The 24,845-nt window shown below is 34.3% G+C and overlaps 1 protein-coding gene across 4 annotated transcripts in view; it reads right to left on the reverse strand.

Moving 5' to 3' along the window:
* LOC138696179 (FK506-binding protein 15-like) overlaps positions 1–24,845 on the reverse strand; it is a 296,343-nt gene that overhangs the window by 270,162 nt on the left and 1,336 nt on the right. The window lies entirely within an intron of this gene.

Raw genomic sequence — 24,845 nt, forward strand, 5'->3', positions numbered from 1 at the left:
GAATCCAGTATAGGGCAGCTAAATTTGTTAAAGGTAAAAGAGAAGATGGGAACGATACGATAAAAGAACTTAAATGGGAAACTTTGGAAAACAGATGTAGGAAAACTAGAATAACATCATTGTATAGAGCACATCTAGGTCAGAAAGCATGGGTAGACATAACGGCTCGGTTATAAAAGCCAACGTACTATGGTAGGAACGATCATGATTTTAAAATCAAATGTAGGAAACAGAAAACGGATGTAGGTAAATTCTCATTTTTAAATAGAACTATAAATGATTGGAATGACCTACCTGCAGCGGTCTTTGAGGGCTGTCCTTCCTTAAGGAGATTCAAGAATAATTTAAAGAGTTGTGTATAAAGTGAAAATTAAAATTAAGGTGACATTCAACATTTAATTTTTTAAGGTGACATGTATTTATCTAGCCTGACAAGTTTACTTCCTTGGTTTGAACTGTAAATTATTTAAAAATAGCGTGTAAGAGGGCCTTAGACTAGAAATGTTTAGTTTAAATGTAGTTCTGTTTATAAGTATGCATAAGGATGCAATTATTTGACTTATTTGAACTGTTATATTAGTGAAGCGAGGTGAGTCAGTGAAGTTATGGTTTTACAGTGCAATGAACAGTTCCGATCAGTGATAATTTATAGCGTCAATGAAATGTGTTCTATAGTGTCAGTGAAATGTGTTACAGAGTGTCAGTGAAATTCGTCATAGTGCCACTACAGAGAATGAGATGAGAGTAAAGTGAAAGACTATTGAAACTTATGTAAGACCTATACATAATTATGTAGGTTGCGTTGTAAAATTAGGTGTTTTATTTTATGTTTTATTATTATTGTGTTAAATTGTATTGTGTATTCTTATTGTATTGTGTATAAAATTGTATATGCGTTGTAAATTGTATTATGTATTGTAAATTTTATTGTGTATTGTTAATATTGTATATACCACTGCCAGGGGGTGCTTGCCCACTTGCAGTGTAAATAAATACATACATATATTATGCGATCTTTACCATCACTCATGTTGTATAGAAGTCACGTCACTGCGCGAAATTCAAACCCAAACTGATTATTTTTCTCTCTTGCCATCTGTTTACTGTCATAAGGTTTACTGCCTTACCCAGCCTTGCTATCATCAAACACTTGGTTATATTACAGTATAAACATACAACACTGTGAAGGGCTTCCCCTCTTAGCTGATCTGACAATAATAAAATAATTTTAGATAAGATATTTACTGTTCCTTAAGGCATTAATCATTTGATGATTAGTATGGTGACATCAGATGCAACGGGGAATTTCCACGGGCAGCCTTCTAGCCTATGGCTGCAAGCAGTTCATTAGCTGGGCAACGCAAGCGCGTGCATGCCTCCGGAAAATAAATTGTTACAAATGTATGGGTGCCGATCCCATATTTATAAATGCAGTAGTTTACAGATACTACATCAGCGAACAAGTCTATATTTTTTTCAGATTTTTAACTTGGCTATTTAATATAGTAATTTTGCTTTGAAAAAGAAACGATTAAAAAAATAAGCCAAACTTTTAATTTATATGTGATAGGCCTAAAGTAATAAAAAGTGTTGTATTTCGTCTTTCAAATGCGCCAAACTGAAAATCTCAATTATATGTAGACACAGAGTTCCAAGCGAGTTTATGTAACAGTGCGCACATAATTTGCGTAACTTCAAATATTCATAACTACACAAATAATTAATAATTGTGAAAATAAAAAAATACGCGTCTCCTTATTTGATGTCTGGAATTCATGAAAAAAAATTCGACCATTTCCGAGAAGGTCGTGTTTTATTGCTGTGCGATTTGACATGGAATGACTCATATAAGGGAATTACAGTAGCAGTTTTTGGTTTTGTAGGAAAAACACCCTGTATGAAACAAAAATTCATTATATATATATATATATATATATATATATATATATAAAAGTGGTTTAAATATATAATTTTTAACTTTCTGTAAGACAGAACTGGCTATGCCATCATTACCAGGACAAACATTAGTTTTTAATTTATTGATAATAGAAATTAATTCGTTTTCCTTAATTGGAAACATAAACATTGAGGTAGGAGACAGTGATTGAAGTTTGTAGTTTTAGTATCTGGAACATGGTTTTGTAAGTGATTTACAATTTCATGACCTATTTTCGTAAAATGATCATTAAAATTATTAGCAATCTCGCATTTATTGAAAACTGATACACCATTTCAGTTAATGATTTCTATTGGTGTAGAAAGTTTAATGGAAATAGTGTTTGTAGCTTCATTTACTATTTCCCAAAATTTTTTTTGGATCATGTTGACTGTTCATAAATTTTTTTTCATAATACTTAGTTCTTGCAGTTCTGATAAGAGTAGTTAAGATATATCTATAATTTTTGTATTTAATTAATTAATAATGTACTATTAAATGGCTGCATTCTAATCTTATTCGCTAATTTATATTTTTTACGAATAGAACAAATTAAAACAATAGTAAAACATAGTTTTATTTATTTATTTTTTTTTATTTTATTGGAAATTGTTTGTGAGGACTGTAATTTACATTTATTAATATACAATTTAATTGTTCATAAAATATATTAAAAGCTAAATCAGCATCTTGACATGTGTAAACATTTTCCCAGTTTTGTTTGTTCATGTCAGACATTAAAGTATCGAAGTCAATATGAAATTTTAAGTAAAGAGATACTGTCAAAGGTTCCAAAAATAACAGATCTTTGTTCTTTTAACAACTGTATGACCGAAAGGTCCAACAACAGAAGTCACTAACATTGTGTATTTATATTTGTTCAGTATTACTGTATGTACATCTGTATTCTATACTCGATGTATGTTATATTCTAATGTTCTAGACGAGAGACTCTCGAATGATGCCCTGAACTGAGCCTTAAACCATGAAAACCGCGTTTTTTACTGTAAACACTGTGATCCAATTGTGAATCTTCCGATTGATAATTCCATACAATAGGTCAGTGCAATCATATCTAACCATGTAAACCTCACAGATCAGTATTCCAATCATATGAGATCATTAAACACAAACACCCAGTTTAAATTCCTGCCTGCCTAGAATGTGTAAATGAATGATGACCAATGACGACAGTTACTACCCCATAAGCCCAGTTATCTATGAAGTGAAGTTGAACCCAGTGGCATAGCCAACGGGTAGGTCAAGTGGGCCCAGGCCTACCCAAAAAATTTGCAAATCTTTGCGTTTTTTTTTTAGGAAAAATACTCAACATTACAGATAAACCATGGATCAAGAGCAATAGTTACAATCGATAGAATTAAGATAAGAAGTACAGTAGCGTGCAAATTAATCTGAACAACGTAATTACCAGACATCGGATTTTTAGGCACTAAAAATTGCAGTTTTAGGCGCCTAAAATAAGCTCAAAATTTGTAAAATTAGGCTCTATTTTAATGAAAATAGGCATTTTAGGCACATCAAGGTATCATACTTATTTCTTTCACTGAAATTTTTAGTTATACACTAAAATACGCACAAAAAAGTATGCTTAAACATTAAAAAAGAATACTATATTATATTTATAAACAGAGCTGCACAAGTTTAATATATTGAAACTAATGAAATAATGATTATTGATATCAAGATTACTCATTTTAAGTTACTGAAATTCAGTTCCATGCTCAGACTTTATTATAATTATCTGCACAGTACACCACCAGAATTTTTTCTAAATTCTCCACAGGTAACCTTTGCCTTTTGTCACTGAGAATCATTTTGAAAGCAGAAAAACTTCTTTCAACCGAAACTGATGTGAGAGGCGCAAATTTTAAATTAGGTACAATAGAAACATCAATACTTACTGGAACATTTACACTTTCCCCCGATATCACTCTTGATACTTTTTCCAACAATGAAAATCCTACATTCTTATTTAATACGTTGTCCCACTTATTTTTAACTTTTTTCCCAGTTTCGCCCAAAGCAGAATGTATGTTCACTTGAGCTTCCTTTACTATTGCTATTTGGCTACAAAGAGATTGTTTTTCACGTTCTAATTGTTCAATGCTTGCAGGTATGAAAGAAAAGTTTGATGTTATGTAGGCAATATCGTTTTTCACTTGTGAGTCATTCAGACAATCTTTCACTGCTTTCACACACGCTGCACTATCAGTTTCAGGTAATTTATCAATAACTGTGACCACTTCTTTAAAATACTTAGAATAATACACCACTGACTGAATCCAGGTTCCCCATCGTGTAACAACCGGCTGAGGTGGGAGTGGGATATCTGGAAAGTTCTCTCTGAATATTGAAATCCTGGATGGGGCTTTACAAAAACATTTTTTTTGTGTTAGAAATAAACGAATTGACAAGAGGAAATTCATTCCGGATTGTTTCAGAAACCCTGTGAAGGCCATGTGCTAGACAGGTTACATGCGTGAGGTTAGGATAAAATGTTTTAAGAAGTGGAGGTGCAGCAACCATGTATGAGGCAGCATCAGTACAAAACAACAGAACTTTAGAATCGTCTATATTACCTGAGTATAAAGACTGTAGGCCTTTATTTACAAAATAAGCAATGGCTTGGCTATTCACTTTCGAAAGTTCCTTAACACATACGAGGTGTGGAATCGAAGGTCCATCAGGACTAAGTTTTTCTACTACCATATTTGCTATATACCTATTCATAGGATCTGAGGTTTCATCCACAGAGACCCATATGTAAGAATCACCTATATCCTCCCGAATGGAAGCTAAAGTTTCATTGTATATTCTGTCTAAGTAATTTTTTCTTAGGGTCGACTCAGATGGGATATTTTGTTTGCAGTATTTTTGTAAAAACTGTCTTAAAACCGGATTTTCAATTGCATTCCAGGGAATGTTAGCAGCAACAAACGCTCTGGTTAAATCAGCATAGAAATTGCTGCTGAGATTGGATGAAGTAGGCTGTGTTAGTAAAGTTTGTTGCAGTTGATTTTTCTGCTGAGCTTTAGCCTTATGAGCCGCTCCTTGCACATGCTGCTTTAGGTGGCACTTCTTTTCTTGCGAAATCTAAAAATGTAAAGTAAACTGAATTAAAATAAAATCCTAATTGTTGTATTGCCGTATTTCTATCACAAAATTAGTGGGTTCGAACAATCAAAATTTTAATGACCTGCAAATACTTTAACTATCGGAATTTAAAAGGTTAAAGTTTAGTGGTCTTAAAAAGAATTATACCTCAGGATAGCTCAGTCAATGTATAAATATTATAGGCCTACTCATTAAAATTAATAGAATTTATATATTTCAACTATTGTTACATACCTGTTTGCTACAAATCTTGCAGAATATTATTTTTCCATCATAAGTGAATTCTGAATATTCTGTTAGCCATTGCCGAATCAATGTAGATTTTGCACTTATATTTTTCGGCATTATCGCATTAAACTTCACAGGAAAACGTCCTATCGCTCAAAATTCTCAACACAAATAAGGTGAGGGAAAGAGCAACTGTTAACGAGCATTCAAATGAACAGTTGTTATTGAGATTCAATTGGACAAAAATACAAAGTTCCACTTATTGTTGCATTTCCTGGTAGTGTTAACACTAGGAGGGCCATTCTTTTAAATATTTTGTAACGGTTTACCCTACTAATTCGCAGTTTTACGACTTTTCATAAATATTTCAAAAACTCTTTCTCCAAAAATTGTGATTTTATGACACTCTGAAGGGCAGTACAGCTAATCGGTTTCAGACCGAAAACAGTCATTTTTATAGTATAGTATATCTCTGAATCGGTAGTAGCACATGTTGTGATTGTTGCCTGCTTCAAAACTAAGGTTGGTTCTTTGTTGGCATTTATGCCTCCAAACATGTTAAATTCGGTGAAATCTATTGCGAGTGTCGTGAGATTCAAAACATTTTGTTTCCTTTATCAATGGTTTCATGGCCGGTGTGAAGCAAACTTTCCACTTTTTAAATGCCTTAAATTTCGCAGTGAATGCATGTATAAATTATAAAAAGTAAGAGTAAAATGCGAAACTTTACAGTGAGTTAGGCATTTTTAGGCGAATATTAACAAATTAGGCTCTAATAACCGTTTTAGGGCATTTTAGGGCACTATAAAACTCTTTGAATACCTTTCAATTTCCATGAAACACAAATATTAATAATTATTTTTACTTTTCTCCTAAAGAAACAAAATAGGCATTTGCCCTAGAATCCGATGTCTGGTAATTACTTATGCAAAAACACTCAAACGGGATAAAAAAAGGATCTGACAAACCTCAGTAATCTCTGTGGCCTCCCTTGTTCCTAATAACAGCTCTGAGGCGATTTGGCATGGATTCCACTAATTTCCCACAAATATTCTTCATTTCTTCATCGCGAAACCATACACCAATGAGGGCAGAAATCATCTTCTCCTTTGTAGAACAATCCATTTTTTGCATTCTTCTTTTGCAAATTGACCACAAGTTCTCAATGGGGTTGATGTCGGGTGAGTTGCCTGGCCAGGGGAGTACCTGAATATTCTTCTTGTTGAAGAATTCTGTAGTTTTTCGAGACGTATGGCATGGTGCCAGGTCTTGTTGGAACACACCTCTGCCATCCGGAAATGATTTTTGCAGGTGGGGTACGATTCTGGTTTCCAATAAGTGAATATATTTGTCAGAATTCATCATTCCCTTGATAGGTATTAATGCTCCAGGCCCTTCATGTGTAAAACAACCCCAAAACATTACTTTAGGGGGGTATTTGGGTGCTTGTTGGAGATGAGCTGCTGTTACTTTTTCGGATCCTTTCCGTACGTAAGAAACACGGTGGCCGTGGACCTCGAAATGAGACTCATCGGAAAAAAGTACATTCTTCCAGTCATTCACAGTCCAGTGTTGATGTAATTTTGCCCACATTAAGCATTTTTTGCACATAACAGGGGTTAGCAGTTGCTTCTTAATAGGCTTACGAGCCCTTTGTCCAGCTTCCAAAAGCCTACGCCGCACTGTTGTGACGTGAATATTTGCCCCAGTGGTAGCCATTAACTCACGGGTTAAGTCGACAGCAGTTAGTCTAGGATTTAATTTACTTTTCCTGACAATTAAACGATCATCTGCAGGTGAAGTCTTCCTTTTCCGGCCACAGTTTTCTTTTTTCTGGGGTGTGATGGATCCAGTCTCCCTGTATCGTTTTATGATCGAATTAACAGTAGCCAAACCGATGTGACATTCTGCAGCAATTTGCCTCTGTGTCATAGAAGAATGCTCTGCTAATGTTATAATTTTAGACCGTTTTCGTGGAGTTGTATCCATTTGTGAAGACGACAGAATGCACACAGGATTGCAGTATTAAGTCTTCACCACAACTGAAATGCTTATAAGTACAAAACGACAGGCAAAATGTCACATATTATAAAAAAAATAATGACAGACCTTCAACAATGGAATTACACGTACTACAGATGTCAATTAAAGTGGTATGAGCAGCTGTGAGGCCAACAATGACAGAAAATGTAAAAATATGTCATGTTCGGATTAATTTGCACACTACTGTAAAAATGTGTTGAAAAGTGTAATTTTGTTTTGTGGATTGTCGTTCCCAAACTGCCTATACAAAGAGCCTCATTAACCATACTCCACTAATATAGCTTGTTTTATTTAAGTCATTGGCTATATTACCAATTTATCATTTAACGTGGGTGGTGCTTGCAGTCGACAATTGCTAACGTCAGACAGTCAAACCAACACATTGTTGATGCATATTTCTCTTTCTCTTTTGTATAGCAGTGTGCAGCAAAAACAAGTATCTTCCTTTAATATCATCTCTTCATGATTATGTTAATTATATATCATCATCATCATCATCATCCTTGCATGTATTGGGCCTAGTGGCCCGTTACACTCTCTTGCCAACGCTTGAACGGTCTGCCCAAGGATCTCTTGCCCACAGGATGGTAATTTAAAATTGGGCATGGAATTTTAGAACGAGGCATTCTGATAACATGTGATCTCCAGTTTTGTCTGTATTTCTGTAGGTATTCCGTAATCTGTTTTTATTTTATTTTACTGGGTTATTTTACGACGCTGTATCAACATCTCAGGTTATTTAGCGTCTGAATGAAATGAAGGTGATAATGCCGGTGAAATGAGTCCGGGGTCCAGCACCGAAAGTTACCCAGCATTTGCTCGTATTGGGTTGAGGGAAAACCCCGGAAAAAACCTCAACCAGGTGACTTGCCCCGACCGGGAATCGAACCCGGGCCACCTGGTTTCGCGGCCAGACGCGCTGACCGTTACTCCACAGGTGTGGCGTAATCTGTTCAATCTGCAGTTCTTTCATAATGTCAAAAATTTTAATGTGATCCATTCTCATGTATCCTGCTGTACGACGCATAAATCTCATTTCTGCCACCGTTAATCTTTGTGAATCACAAGCTTCACTACCAAAACAGAGTATAGGTCTGGCCAATGTTTTATAAATTCTGGTGCGCGTGTGTTTTTGTACTAAGGTTGGTTTGAATATCTGATTAATTATCCCCATTGCTCTGTTGAATTTAATAATTTTCTCATTCAAATCCTTTTCTTCTTCATATGAAATTTGGTAACCGAGATAACTGCAATTTTTGATTTGTTCAATGATCTTATTATTGATGCATATTTTGCTAGTTAATTTATATATACCTTTTTTAATTACATTAAAACTGCAAATTCTATAGAGGTAAACATAAAATTTTGCTACCTTTGGATAAATTATTTGTATATAGTATTATGATTGTACATTCATGAGATTTAAAATTTGTTACAGTTGTATAATTATACATGTGGAAACACTGACAATGGCAATGCTGATTGAGTTAATTATATTTTGCTGTTCATCTGACCCATTACCATTTTATTATTTAGTTCTGGTTCCAAGTGTAGTGGTGACAGATTGTTATAGGATCGGTCAGATTTTATATTGTTCTGTGTGTGTTCAATGTGACTGTGTTATATCAAAATAATGGAGTGTAGGCTTTCACGGCCGGCCCCCCCTCCCACACTATATATACAACGATGCAGCCAGCGCAGACTGTAATCGGCACGCGCAGTAGAACCAGCCACACCAGCAATAGACACCACTGAAGATGTTCACCGCAGTAGTGAACGAAACGTTTGGTCTCACAACCAACAGACCACGGCCTCATAGCCCGGAAAACTTTTCTACTATCAAAATAATGTTAAGAGTTAAGAGGTATACAGTATAAGTAACGAAATTAAAAACTTGTAATGATGAAAATCAAACAGAATCATGGAGTGGCAGCAGCAAAACTGTAAGTAAATATTTTCCCTTCACATCACGTTGTATGACATAAGCCACGAAGCAAGCAGCCGATGGCGCAGTTCAGCCAAATATTGACTTTCCTAGACATACCATTCGTGGCAGGTGTTTTCAAAAAGAATGGTACGAAAAATATAAATGGACTGAATATTCTATTCTGAGTGCCTCTATATTTTGTTTTATATGCCACTACTTTTCAACAGTTCATTCTAAATCAACTCAAGAGGGAGATATAAATGTATTAACTTTAAGGGGCTGCAGAGATTGGAAAGATATTAGCACAATGTTCCAAAAGCATGACACAGGTGACTATCATAAAATCTCAGCAGTGAAATATGCTAGTTGACTTAACGCTAGAAGGGAGGGATTCATTGCTTCTCAGATTGATAAACCTCTTGCAGAGGAAATTAAGAAGAATCAGTCTATACTGAAAACAGTAGTTATATCATTACTTTATTGTGCACGTCAAGAACAAGGTTTGCGTGATCATAGGGAATCATTTAATGATAATGGCGATGATGACCATGACGAATATGACAGTAACAGTCAGATGTCACTGACGCAATGTAATGTTGGAAACTTCAAGGAACTGTTAGAAATGTTTAAATTATAAAATCCAACATTAAATTACAACATGAATAGTCTTGCAAGTAAAGCAAAATATACTTCACCTCAAATCCAAAACAAATTATTAGAAATAGATGCCGCCAACATAGACTCAGCAATTAGTAGAAAGTCAAATGAATTATATAGTTTACTAGTAAACGCAGCTAGAGACCAAGGGATGAAAGAACAGCTATCCATTTGCCTCTGATATGTTGATGGCGTGCACATACAAGAGCAATTTATTGGCTTCATTGAGTTAGAACAATTGAATGCTACATCTCTTGCAAATATAATAGAGAATTGGCTAAAATGTCTTGGACTTGATATTAAGAAAAGTGTTTCTCAAGCCTACGATGGTGCTGGGGTGATGTCGAGTCATTTAAGTGGAGTACGAGGAAAAATAAAGGAGATGGCTAATAATCCTTGCCCTTATATACATTGTTATGCTCACAGACTCAATTTGGTGTTGGTAGATGTCAGTAAAAATGTTGAAGGGATTGGTCACTTGAGCGGACTGTTAGAAGCTATTTACTCATTTCAATCACAGAGCACCTTAAGACATGACGTCTTTACACAAGTACAAACTGATGAAGGTTTGAAGATTTTAGAAATTCCACAACATTGTGATACAAGATCTGTTTCAAAATATAACACCATTCATTTCTTCAAGAGCTGAGTTAACTGTGTTAGGTTGGGCCTAAAAAAATTGTCTGGCAGCGATGAAAAGAAGGAAGCTGTAGAGGCTATTGGATTGTTACATCAGTCAGAGAAATTTGACACCTTATTTTATTTGGTATGTTTAGATGATAGACTATTTTCCTCTTGCAAATTCATTATCAGAAGCACTTCAGTCTCCAAAAATGAATATTAGTAAATGCTCGTTCTTCATTAAGGTAAAGATAGAAAACTTTTCAAAGCTCTGAAATGAAGAAAAATTCGAAGAATTTTACTCCGGTGTATGTATGGCAGAAGTTTTCGGAATCAGTGTCTCTGCACAAGAAAAAAGAAATCATTGACCACCTCAATCTCTGGTAACAGACTATTTCGTCATTGATGATGGTGGTGCTATGCTGAAGAGTTTCGATTCAGAGGAACGAGATAAGGTTTTGCTGAGAGCAAGTTTATATAATATACTTGATAATGTCCTATCAGAAATGAAAAGACGGTTTGAAGGAAATTCTGTTTTCTGTGAAGCAATATCAACTGGTGATCCAAAGTCTTCTGATTTAATGAACTTCAAGACAATGCGAGAACTGGCTGACTTCTATGGATCTTAAAATTGTGTGTTAAACATAAACAACAACAGTGTTCCCTAGCGAAATCAATGAATATTAAATCAAAATATGTGTGTGACATATATTCTACACTACAGAACATGAGCATGGTTTTGGTATTTCAGTACCTACTCAACTTTTACAAACTATACTGATCTGTCCAATACCACTGCATCTGCAGAAAGAACTTTTTCTGCACTATGACGAATGAAAACTTACAACAGGACTACCATGTCAAGCACAAGGCTTTGTAATCTAGCAATTTTATCCATCGAGAGGGAGAAAATTTGGAATTTCTTGAAGGACCCCCCCCCCATCAGATTCATTGCTAGGAAATCTCGACAGCTCCAGTTCACCTTATGAAGCGTTTGTATAGATATGTCCTGCATGATTGTTTACTATAATTTTGCATGTTATTAAATAAGACTTCTGAGAATGAGTTTCAAGAGAGTTGACGGCAGCAGCATTGTCAGGAGATGTGTCAGGTACTTTCTAAACCCCACATGTCTGGCCCACCCAAAATAATTAGTCTGGCTATGCCACAGGCTGAACCTTCCGTAAACTTCTATCCTACTGAAAGCTTGTTACTGCACATAAACCTTTTCCATTCCTCAGACTGTATGGGTGAGATGCTCGTCCTCATTGAAGGGGTCTCTGCAATAACAAGGCAAGTCAAGAAAGTACGTTTTGAGTAAAATCCATTTGAAAATTTCTTCACACTTTATACTTAAGTACTTCTAGACACAGCTTCAGGTACATTAAATTCTTGTTAAAACATATCATCTGAACATTAAATTTGATTCAAATGTATGATACATATGATAGAGTTTTCTACAACTTTATTTAAATGCTGGCATACTTACTTTGTTATTGTAGTTTATGGAACATTATAAATACAATCATGCTAATGACATACATTTTTGTATTATTATTTCAAGGGTCTGTGTTTTTGTATATGCTACTTACACATACTATTACATGTCTAACATAAAATAATTCAATTTTTCTTACAGAAATATAGCATATATAACAAAGGAAAATAAAGTTACAAATGTACAATAAGTTTAGCTGCTTTCAGTAATACTAAAATGTCACTACTACAATCAATAAATGAATATTTTAGTATTGAAGATCAGATTCACCAGAATTGAATTCTCAGTCCCATCTGAACCAAGAATCTTATTATAGAATGAATGGTTCTTTTTGTTAACGTATCGCAAGAGTTTTCTCACAACGTTTATCTTAGCAAGTGCAACACCCACATGTGGAGATCTCTTTTGAGGGATGTCATTTAGGTTTATTTTGCAGTTGACAAGGTATATGGTGACCATCATGTTGCATCTACACATGTTTCACTCCTGGATACATATTTCTTACGCACATTTCGAATCCTTTCGAGACATTTCTCTTCCAATGTGATGGATTTCCACTTCTTTTACGGCCTTTGCTTCTTTAATTGTTTTCCAAAATAATATATTCTTCGAAATCACTCCAATCATCTGATTCCATGTTGCAGCAAGTAAACAAACTCTTACGTATGCAATGACTTATTTAGTAAGTCTATGGCCACAACACACTGGAACATCGAATAATTTCAAGGGAAAAATTGTTCCAGGGCCGGGTGTCGATCCCGGGACCTCTGGTTGAATGTATCAGCGCTCTGCCAACTGAGCTACCCGGGAACTCCACCCGACACCATCTCAACTTTTCCCTTTATACCTTTATACGAACTCCTTGTACCAACTTCGTAATTTATATCACTTCTGTAGTTTCTGCATATTTATCATTAGATCTAATTTTCTTTACCAATTCCTTGTTACCATACTTACTACACAAAATAGTCAAACATACGTTTGCATGTAAAATGTCGGAATTTAAATTTCACTGAAACAAGTCTTTCACACAATCGATGGAAGTCTAATCTATGGAATTTAATAACTTCCTTGATAAGTTCACTGCTATTTACAATTAACAAAATAAAGATGTATCTGGATAAACAGTATTTACACATTTAACAATCATATAGGCCTACACTGCAACATGCTTCTCACAGCTCACAACAACATGTGACCAAACTAGGACTACCAACCATGCGTATTTAACAGGACATATCCGTATTTTGAACGTCCTGCCGTCCATATTTATTTTTGAAGATTTGTTAAGTGTCCGTATTTTTATGGAAAAGTCACAATCATCTCATTTTTTATAATTACATTTCAAAACATACTTCTGAACTGTGAATAAAACTATAGTTTTTCGTCCATATATTTTATTCAGAGTTTGAACTCATTGCAACATATGGTAGAATAATGTTCCAAGTATATTAGCATTGCTGGTCAATAAACTTTCGTTACAACGTTACAATAGTGCTGCAAGTATTTGCGTCATTGATCAGTATTCTCTTTCGAATACAAGCCACGAATAAACCATGACAGATCACGCTTTGTCCGTAAAATCAGTCGATCGGCTTGCATAAACAGTAGCATGATCCGCAATACCATCAGTAACAAGAGGTTGAGCCAATTTAATATTTTTTTCACCTGAAAATTAGCACCAATAAAACGAAATTATTCTTCACGAGTGTAGTTAAGCCTATTTGTTTCAGTGATCTGTCATCAAATATATGGTGAGTGAAGTAGTTCTTGTAATTATGCCTAAATGTAAAATTTGGTTTAAAAAATATTCCGGTATTGATGTTTTTCGTGTAGGCCTAGACCTATGTTTCTGTATACAGTGCTGAAATTAAAATTGTACTCTGATTGTATTTTTTTTCATTAACAGTATTTTAATTATTTTATTTTATTGTACAGATAATTATTTACTATATGCCTAAGCAATTTAACGAATAATAATCAATTAAATTCGACTTTTGAATCTGAAGAAGTCCTAAAGAATAAATGTTTTTGTGTCCGGACTTTGTCCTGCTTTTTGAATTAGTTTGTCCTGTTTTTCACTAATGAATATTTGGTAACCCTAGACCAAACGAAACAAAGATGAATAAATAAAACTTCAATATGAAAAAAGCAGACAAATTAGAGGATTTTCAAAAATGTATGTGGACGACTATTTTTATTAACAAAAAGCGGAATATCCGCATAAATGCTGACTGACATATGGTAACCCTACCTATAACATACCACGGTAAATCTCTCCCCAACCCCTCCCTCTGTATGTGTATGGAGAGGGATATATCTATACTAATAATAAATCTGTAGCCGAAATTTTTCTGGTAATTTTCGATTTTCCAAAAATAATTGGTCCTAACATATATAATTAACCACCCTGAAACGCTTTTTTGAAATTTTTGTTTGTATGTCTGTCTGTCTGTATGTTTGTTACCTTTTCACACGATAATGGCTGAACGGATTTCGATGAAAATTGGAATATAAATTAAGTTCGTTGTAACTTAGATTTTAGGCTATATGGCATTCAAAATACATTATTTAAAAGGGGGGTTATAAGGGGGCCTGAATTAAATAAATCGAAATATCTCGCTTATTATTGATTTTTGTGAAAAATGTTACATAACAAAAGTTTCTTTAAAAATAATTTGCGATAAGTTTTATTCCATGAAAAATTTTGATAGGACTGATATTTAATGAGATAAATGAGTTTAAAAATTAAAATAACTGCCATCTAAGGCCGTGTAATGAATTAAAAAACAAATGACTTCGTCTATAAGGGGACTTGGACAGCAACAATCGAAAGCTATGAAAGATAGCCTACAGAGAATGTTTCTGTGTTTGTATGAAGTAATAACGGAATCTAAATTAACCGATTTGTAATGTAATGTAATGTAATGTAATGTAATGTAATGTAATATAATATAATATAATATAATATAATATAATATTCTGACCATTATTTGGTGATTGGAGAATTAAGAGAAAGATTATCAGTAGCCAAGCGAGTAGAGCAACAAGTTAATATTACTAAATTCAATATTTTGAAATTAAAGGACGAGGAAGCTAAACAAAATTATCAGGTCGAAATTTCGAATAGGTTTGCCACTTTAGAAAGTTCCGACGAAGTTGAGAAAGAATTAGATGTTAATAGTGTGTGGGAAAATATCAGAGATAGTATCAAAATTGCAGCTGAGCAGAACATAGGTTATTATGAAACTAAGAAAAAGAAACCGTGGTTTGATGAAGATTGTTGCATGGTAGTAGAAAGAAGGAAACAGGCAAAATTGAAATTCTTACGGGATCCAGTTGAGGAGAATAGAGATAATTATTTCAATGAAAGACAGGAAGCAAGTCGTACACTTAGGAATAAAAAGAGAGATTATTTGAAGGAAAAACTGAATGAGGTAGAAACAAATAGTAAGAATAAAAACATTCGAGATTTATATAAGGGTATAAAGGAATTTAAGAATGGATATCAGCCAAGGGTAAATGTGATCAAGGATGAGAATGGTGACTTGCTTGCAGACTCTCCATCAATCCTAAACAGATGGAAAAACTATTTTGAGCAACTACTAAATGTACATAGGCCAAAAAGAAATGATCGGGATGAAATTGAAATACACACTGCTGAGCCATTTATACCCGAACCCATCCTTTCAGAAGTCGAAATTGCGATAGAAAATCTGAAAAAGTACAAGTCTCCAGGTATCGATCAAATTCCAGCAGAATTAATACAAGAGGGTGGAAGTGCATTATATAGCGAAATTTATAAACTTGTACTTGCTATTTGGGAGAAGGAAATTGTACCAGAACAATGGAAGGAGTCCATAATTGTACCTATTTTTAAAAAGGGGGACAAAACCAACTGTGGTAACTTTCGAGGAATATCACTTTTGTTGACGTCGTACAAAATTTTGTCCAATATTCTTTTGAGAAGATTAACTCCGTACATAGATGAAATTATTTGGAATCATCAGTGCAGTTTTCGGCGTAATAGATCGACTATTGATCAGATTTTTTGTATTCGACAGATAATGGAGAAAAAATGGGAGTATAAGAGTACAGTACATCAGTTATTCAAAGATTTCAAAAAGGCATATGACTCGGTTAAGAGGGAAGTATTATATGATATTCTTATTGAATTTGGTATTCCCAAGAAACTAGTTACATTAATTAAAATGTGTCTCAGTGAAACATACAGCAGAGTCCGTATAGGTCAGTTTCTATCTGATGCTTTTCCAATTCACTGCGGGCTAAAGCAGCGAGATGCACTATCACCTTTACTTTTTAACTTCGCTTCAGACTATGCCATTAGAAAAGTTCAGGATAATAGGCAGGGTTTGGAACTGAACGGGTTACATCAGCTTTTTGTCTATGCGGATGACGTGAATATGTTAGGAGAAAATCCACAAACGATTAGGGAAAACACGGAAATTTTACTTGAAGCAAGTAAAGCGATCGGTTTGGAAGTAAATCCTGAAAAGACAAAGTATATGATTGTGTCTCGTGACCAGAATATTGTACGAAATGGAAATATAAAAATTGGAGATTTATCCTTCGAAGAAGTGGAAAAATTCAAATATCTTGGAGCAACAGTAACAAATATCAATGACACTCGGGAGGAAATTAAACACAGAATAAATATGGGAAATGCGTATTATTTTTCGGTTGAGAAGCTCTTATCATCCAGTCTGCTGTCCAAAAATCTGAAAGTTAGAATTTATAAAACAGTTATATTACCGGTTGTTCTGTATGGTTGAGGAACTTGGACTCTCACTCTGAGAGAGGAACATAGGTTAAGGGTGTTTGAGAATAAGGTGCTTAGGAAAATATTTGGGGCTAAGCAGGATGAAGTTACAGGAGAATGGAGAAAGTTACACAACGCAGAACTGCATGCATTGTATTCTTCACCTGACATAATTAGGAACAATAAATCCAGACGTTTGAGATGGGCATGGCATGTAGCACATATGGCGAATGCAGAAATGCATATAGAGTGTTAGTTGGGAGACCGGAGGGAAAAAGATCTTTGGGGAGGCCGAGACGTAGATGGGAGGATAATATTAAAATAGATTTGAGGGAGGTGGGATATGATGATAGAGACTGGATTAATCTTGCACAGGATAGGGACCGATGGCGGGCTTATGTGAGGGCGGCAATGAACCTTCGGGTTCCTTAAAAGCAATTTGTAAGTAAGTAAGTAAGTAAGTATAATATAATATAATATAATATAATATAATATGTTATTGTTGTTGTTTTCTAATGCCAGGCGTTTGACAATAAAGTCATTTGACCTCTTGCACTCCAATATTTTTCAAAGATATTATCATGACCAGCCACTGAAGCACAGATTTTGAGTTGCACAATGGCAGTTAGGGGACTGATATATTCCAATTCTATGCAGGTGTTTGCCCAAACAATCATGGCCTGTTGCCAATCTAAATGCAGCTACAGACGATTTTCATAGTAAATCGGGAATTAACTGTGGATTTTGATGCATGGAGTTCCATTTTTTCCCTTGGGATTGAGTTATCAAATTTTGTTTGTTGAAGTCTAAGTATGTAGATTTAATAAATCTCTTCACAGAGTAATACGTAGATTTAGTAACAGGTCTGTAAGTAGCAGTGCTGCCCTTCTTTGCTAAAGCATCCGCATTCTCGTTTCCCAGGATTCCACAATGGGATGGTATCCATTGGAATACAATTCTTTTATTGAGTGATATTAATTGAGAGAGCATTTTAGTTATTTCTGCTGTTTGAGATGAAGGTGTGTGTTTAGAAACGATTGATAGAATAGCTGCTTTGGAGTCTGACAATATAACTGCATTCCTAAATTTATTCATGTGGCATAGAAGATTCCTTATTGCAATGATTTCATCATCAAAACTTGTTGTTCCATATCCAAGAGATCTATAAAGGGAGAAGAGACAGCACATAACACCTGCACCGGCACATTGTTCTCTGGAGATCAAGGATCCGTCAGTGTATAAATGAAGCCAGTTTTGTGGAGGGTACCTAATATTAATTGTCTCTAAAGACAATTGTTTCAGTATTTCAGTGTTTACTTCTGATTTCAGTATTTCTTCTGTTAAATTTAGATTATATTCTATATTCAATAGAGTTAAAGGGTTTGGTTTAATTTGTATGTTTTCTTTTAAATTCGGGATATTGATTTTCTGTTTTAATTCTTGAACAATGGATATGAAACTTTTTTGAGTTTTCAATCTACAGAGAGGACTGTATGAATGCCAATTGTAATCCAATGTATGTTATTTGTGACCATAGTGCGTTGAATACACGATCGTAAGGTTTCGCCGTGGCAAAGAGTTTGGTTCACTTCAAGGTTCATCTGCGGCCATGGTGCGTTGAATACACGTTAATAATATAGATTCGTGCTTGACACAAAATGGCAGTAACTTCTGCCGGAATGCTAGACACCTCTGCCAGAGATTTTGAGAACTTACTCAATGTTCTCCTTGCTGTTAATGAACAGAGTACAAAACTAAGGAAAGACTTAAAAGATGACATAACAACTAGCGTTAGTAAACTCAGAGAAGCTTACAACGATCTGATTAGTCAAATAGCAGCAAAAGACATCCTAATAAAGGATCTAGAAAGGGAAATTTCACAAACAAAGAATAGAACACCAGTGGAGTCATCTGTGAACAGGAGAACGCTTTACTTGGAAGTTGTGATGGTTCAGCAGCAACGACAAGATGCGACGAAGAAATTTAACGTAATCGTTAAAGCAAAGAAAAACCAGACTGCAGAATATATCAAGACATATATTAAGTCGAAGGTTAGCCCAGCAGAAATGAAGGTTGGCGTCAGTTCTTTCAAATCACTAAAAAATGGTAATGTATTAATACAGACTGGAAATAAAAGTGACATGGACTCTATCTGCAACAACATAAATGAAAAGTGCGGAGATGAAGTAGAAGCTAATGGCACTAAATTGTGGAATCCTCGATTAATAATATATAATATCTCAAAGGACATGGAGATGGATGTTGTAAAGGACGCAATTCTAGAACAAAATTCAGAGCTGAATTTGTAAGAAAGTGATATCACACCGAAATTCATATTCAAAGACAGGAAGGAGAATGGTAACCTCATTATTGAGGTTAATCCCGAAACTCGGAAGAAACTTCAAGAGAAAAAACTTAAAGTGGGATGGCACATGTACAGCACCTCTGCCGGAGATTTTGAGAACTTACTCAATGTTCTCCTTCCTGTTAATGAACAGAGTACAAAACTAAGGAAAGACTTAAAAGATGACATAACAACTAGCGTTAGTAAACTCAGAGAAGCTTACAACGACCTGATTAGTCAAATAGCAGCAAAAGACATCCTAAGGGATCAATATCGATGCATCAATTGTATCAACTTCAATAAATTCAACACCAAAGAATCTGCACATGAACAACACTCTGCACTGGATAAAAACTGTAGCCATTACAAAATGCAGGTAAAGAAATACATGAAGCATATAAATTACTAATATGGGAGATAATTATCGACCGCCAAGGAACAGAAGACAAACAAAACCTATACAATGTATTCAGGTAAATGCACAGCATTCTAGAGCAGCCACAAGCAATCTAATTCAGTTGATCAGTGCACATAATATTGACTTGACCTTTGTTCAAGAACCGTACCTAATTAACAACCAACTGGCAGGAATCCCTAAATGTTTCAAAACTTTTACTCAGGAAATGGTAGGAAGAGATCTGCAATTATTGTTAATAACAGCGAGATGGATACAATAATGATTAATCAGCTTTCAGATGCGGACTGTGTGGTAGTGGAAGTCAACTGGTACAAATTTGGATTCTATGTTGTCAGCAAATATTTCGATATTATGGAAGATATGGATGAAGATACGAGAAAACTAGAAACCATAATGAACTTTACCAAGGGAAAAAGATTACTAATTGCAGCCAATACTAATACACGAAGTCACATGTGGTTTGACACGTTAACCAATCACCGCGGAAAGAAGCTGGAAGAATATCTAACTACTAGCAACCTATATATTAACAATGAAGACAACGGATTGCCTACATTCGAAACAGTGGGAAGCCGTAGTCGAATAGACCTAACAATCTCCAACAACACAATGGTCCAACATATAACGGAATGGAATAGTGGTGAGGAAGAAAGCTGTTCCGATCATAAAATAATAACGTTCTGGATAGAAACTAACGATTCAAGAACCATCCCTGATACCACACAAGAGACCTGTGGAGGCATAAAATACATAGTAAATAGGGAGGATTATCCAAAGTTCGACTCCTCTTTGATAGATAACATAACAAATAAGTTCCAATTAGCAAAGAGCGGCAATCCAAAAATACTAGATGTAGAATTAAGCGACAATATTATTAACAGGATGGAGACTGAAGACTTAGTTAACGAATTATTCTCATGTATAAAATCTGCATGCAATTCTACTTTCAGAATTTCTAAAAACAGGAAAAAACCATCCAAAGGCAGATCCGTGCCATGGTGGAATGACCTTCTAACAGTACACCGCAAGAAAGTAAATGCTATGAGAAGATGCTATCAGAGAACGCAAAATAACGAAAATTTAAGACTTCAAAGGAAAACACAGTATATAGAAGAGAAACGACTATATCAATCACATATACAACAAGAGAAAACAAAGTCATGGAAACAATTCTGCTCTACAAGTTCAAATCCGTGGAACAAGGCATATAAAATATCAGCTGGAAAAATACGAACTCAATGCATACTCTCAACAATACAAAAAACTAATGGCACATATACTGAAGACATGGAAAGCACACTAGGATATATGTTGGACTATTTTGTTCCTGATGATAGCGAAAAGAGTGACAGTGATCATCAAAGAGAAATAAGAAAACAAACTGTAGAACCTTCTGAAGAGAATGACGACAGAATCTTTACTGGAGAGGAGATATTTACTGTCATCAAAAACTTCAAACCTAAGAAAGCCCCTGGCGAGGACGGGATTAGCAGCGAGATTCTTTTGAGGGTCTTCGAGCTTTTTCCTTCCTTTATAACAAACATTTATAACGAATGCTTAGTGAGGGGATACTTTGCAAAGATCTGGAAAAAATCTGTTATAATACCTATAACCAAACAGGAAAAGATCAAAGCAGAGAAGTTTCTAAGTATAGACCTATAAGCCTAATTAATGTAGCAGGGAAAGTACTCGAAAAGCTTTTAATTGATAGAATACTACATAAAATTTATTCACACTCCTTGATGAATCCTAATCAATATGGCTTTACTCCACAAAAAGGAACAGTAGATGCTGCTATGGATGTTAAAAAGTTTATTTTACAAAGTATAAGAAAAAAGAACTGTGTAACTATGGTCAGTCTAGATGTAAGAGGTGCATTTGATGCAGCCTGGTGGCCAAGTATTCTAAAAAATCTGAAAGAACTGAAATGTCCTAAAAATCTATATAAGCTGACACAAAGTTATTTCAGTGACAGATATGCCACATTGCACACAAATACTCATAAAGTTGTAAAGCAAATAAACAAGGGGTGCCCACAGGGACCTTGCTGTGGGCCAGGTTTTTGGAACATTATGTACAATTCCTTGTTTAACATAAATTTATCAAAACACTCCCACATCGTCGCATTTGCAGATGATCTTGTAGTCTTGACTAAAGGAGAATCTGAAAATTATTAATTCAGATATTTACAAAATTCAAAATTGGGCTTATCAAAACAAAGTTGAATTCAACGATAGCAAGTCGAAAGTCTTAGTAATATCAAAAAAGAGGAAAGATCACGCTGAGAAGACTAAAATATACCTAAATCACAAGACACTTGAACAAGTTACAGAATTGAAGTATTTAGGAATTTATTTTGACGCAAAATTCAACTTTGGGAAACACATCGATAAAATAACAGAGAAAACAACTCAAGTCGTAAATATGCTGAGTAGAACAGCGAAACTACAATGGGGTTTAGGACATTGTGCTTTGAAAATTATCTATAAAGGAGCAATAATACCAATGTTGACATATGGGTGCTCAGTTTGGAGTGAAGCTCTGCAAAAACAGAAGAATCTAAATAAACTACAAAGAGTACAGAGAATAATGAATATCAAAATAGCCAAAGCTCATAGAACACTGTCCTTTGAAGCATCTTGTGTCGTTGCCGGAGTTACACCTATAGGTATAAGCATAGCAGAATCTATGAAAACCTATCAAGCAACGCACGAAAGCAATGAAGACCCTGAAGATTACGACAGACCACTTCAAGTAAGATACTGGTCACATCCAGCTGACAGGATAACAATAGGTGAAGTGAAGAATTCTTTCACATATGCTGTGGAAATATACATAGGCCTAGATGGAAGCAAAATTCAAGAAAAAGTGGGAACAGCAGCCGCATTTTACAAACAGGGTGCATTAATTCACACCATGAAGAACAGACTTCACAGTGACTGTTCAAATAATCAAGCGGAACAGATGGCCATCTTAAAAGCTATAGAAGAACTTAATAGACTAAATATCATACCAGAGGAAAGAACAGTGGCAGCTTTCACAGATAGCCAAATCACTATAGCTCTACTCAGGAACAGCCGCAACCATAGCTATATAATAGAGCTAATCAGAAACCAAGTTAAGAGACTCCAGGATCTCCATTGGCAAATTCATTTTGGATGGTTTAAAGCCCATGTGGGAATTCCTGGGAACGAGATGGCAGGCAAGTTAGCCAAGAAAGCAGCAACAGAAGACTATAGAGAATTAATATACTCTAAAAAAACCCAAAACTGCTATTATTGGAAAGATCAAAGAAGAAGGATTAGCAAAATGGCAGGAAGAATGAACTAGTGCGACCAAAGGGGCTGTCTGCAGGACCTTGGTTCGACAGAGATTAAGACAGAATAGGATAATAATGACGCCTTCAATTGCAGCTATGGTAACTGGACACGGCATACTAAATCCTATCTCCAAAGATTTAGCATAATAAATGATGCCACATGCTCCTGTCTTCAAGAGGCCCAAACTGTGGATCATCTAATTTACAGGTGTAGAAAACTTCAGCAGCAGAGGGACATTAGTAATGAATCATGGAAAGTGGCCAGTTTCTCAAGATCAACTCATTTTGAAACACTACAGACAATTAAAAACATTCATACAATCAATAGACTTCAACACATTATAAACATGAATACAAATAAGTACAACACATTGTAAACATGAATCCAAACAAGCATACAATTATAAGATTTTAAATTGTGGATCTGTGAGGTACAATTCAAATATGACTCCATCTATTGCAATAGTGTATTGTTAAATGACTGTGAACATGTATGTAACGTAAAAATATCATATAAATATATTAAAACACTTGTACAACGTTGTCTTGTAATGTATTTAAGCATAAGCCTTATAATTGGCTAGCTTATCATCCATTGTATAGAGTACAAAATTTTATTTAAATTTGTGGATTTGTAATGTATAATATTTTAATTGTGAATTTGTAAGGTGCAATTTAAATTGTGGATTTGTAATGTATAATATTTTAAATTGTGAATTTGTAAGGTACAATTTAAATTGTGGATTTGAATGCATATTTTAAAATTTTGGATTTGTAATGTATAATTTTTTAAATTGTGAATTTGCAAGGTACAATTTAAATTGTGGATTTGTAATGCATATTTTTAAATTTTGGATTTGTAATGTATAATATTTTAAATTGTGAAATTGTAAGGTACAATTTAAATTGTGGATTTGTAATACATATTTTTAAATTTGTGGATTTGTAATGTATAAATTAAATTCTGGATTTGTAATGCATATTTTAAATTTGTGGATTTGTAATGTATAATATTTTAAATTGTGAATTTGTAAGGTACAATTTAAATTGTGGATTTGTAATACATATGTTAAATTTTGGATTTGTAAGGTATAATTTAAATTTGACTCTATCTATTACAATAGTGTATTGCTAGATAACTATGAACTATTCTACATATATCAAATTCGATTAATAATATAAACATAGTATGTATATTGCAACACTTGTCCAAAATTTTCTTATAATGCATTTAGGCATAAGCTTTGTAAATGGCGAGCGGATTGATTCTATATAGTACATAGATAATTTAATTGTGGATTTGTAATGTGTATTTGTAATGTATTAATTAATTGTGGATTTGTAATGTACTTAAGCATAAGATTTATAATTGGCTAGTTGATCGTATATTGTGTAGAGTAGATAATTTTTATTTATTTTAATTTTTGGATTGTAATATCTATTTTAACCGACTCTGTATATTGCAATAACGTACTGCTATATGAATATCAATTATGAACTATAAAATATGTAACATAAACATAGCATGTAGTATTGCAAATCTTGTATGCAATGGAACATGCTGTTTTAGCACAATAAAGGAAAAAAAAAAAATATATATATATATATATATATATATATATATAATATAATATAATTTAAGTTATTTGAAGGGTTCACAACCACAGTGGGCCAAGCGCCATTTACTGAATATGTAGAAAACAAGGGTTAAAATTAAGTTATTAGCATAATTCAATGGAAACCTATAACAAGTAAAATAAAATATACACATTAAATCTAAATGATGTCAATCTTCATTAAACTATGGTTGCATGTAATAAAAATTAAGAAACAGGTTAAAGGAATTGTCACTGCACCAAATGAGTATCTCTGGACCAAAATGATCGCATTTTAATTATTTGATGCAATTTAAATTAAGTAACATATTAAACGATTTATC

This window comes from Periplaneta americana, chromosome 3 (genome assembly GCF_040183065.1).
Source record: "Periplaneta americana isolate PAMFEO1 chromosome 3, P.americana_PAMFEO1_priV1, whole genome shotgun sequence".
NCBI classification, from domain to species: Eukaryota; Metazoa; Arthropoda; class Insecta; order Blattodea; family Blattidae; genus Periplaneta; species Periplaneta americana.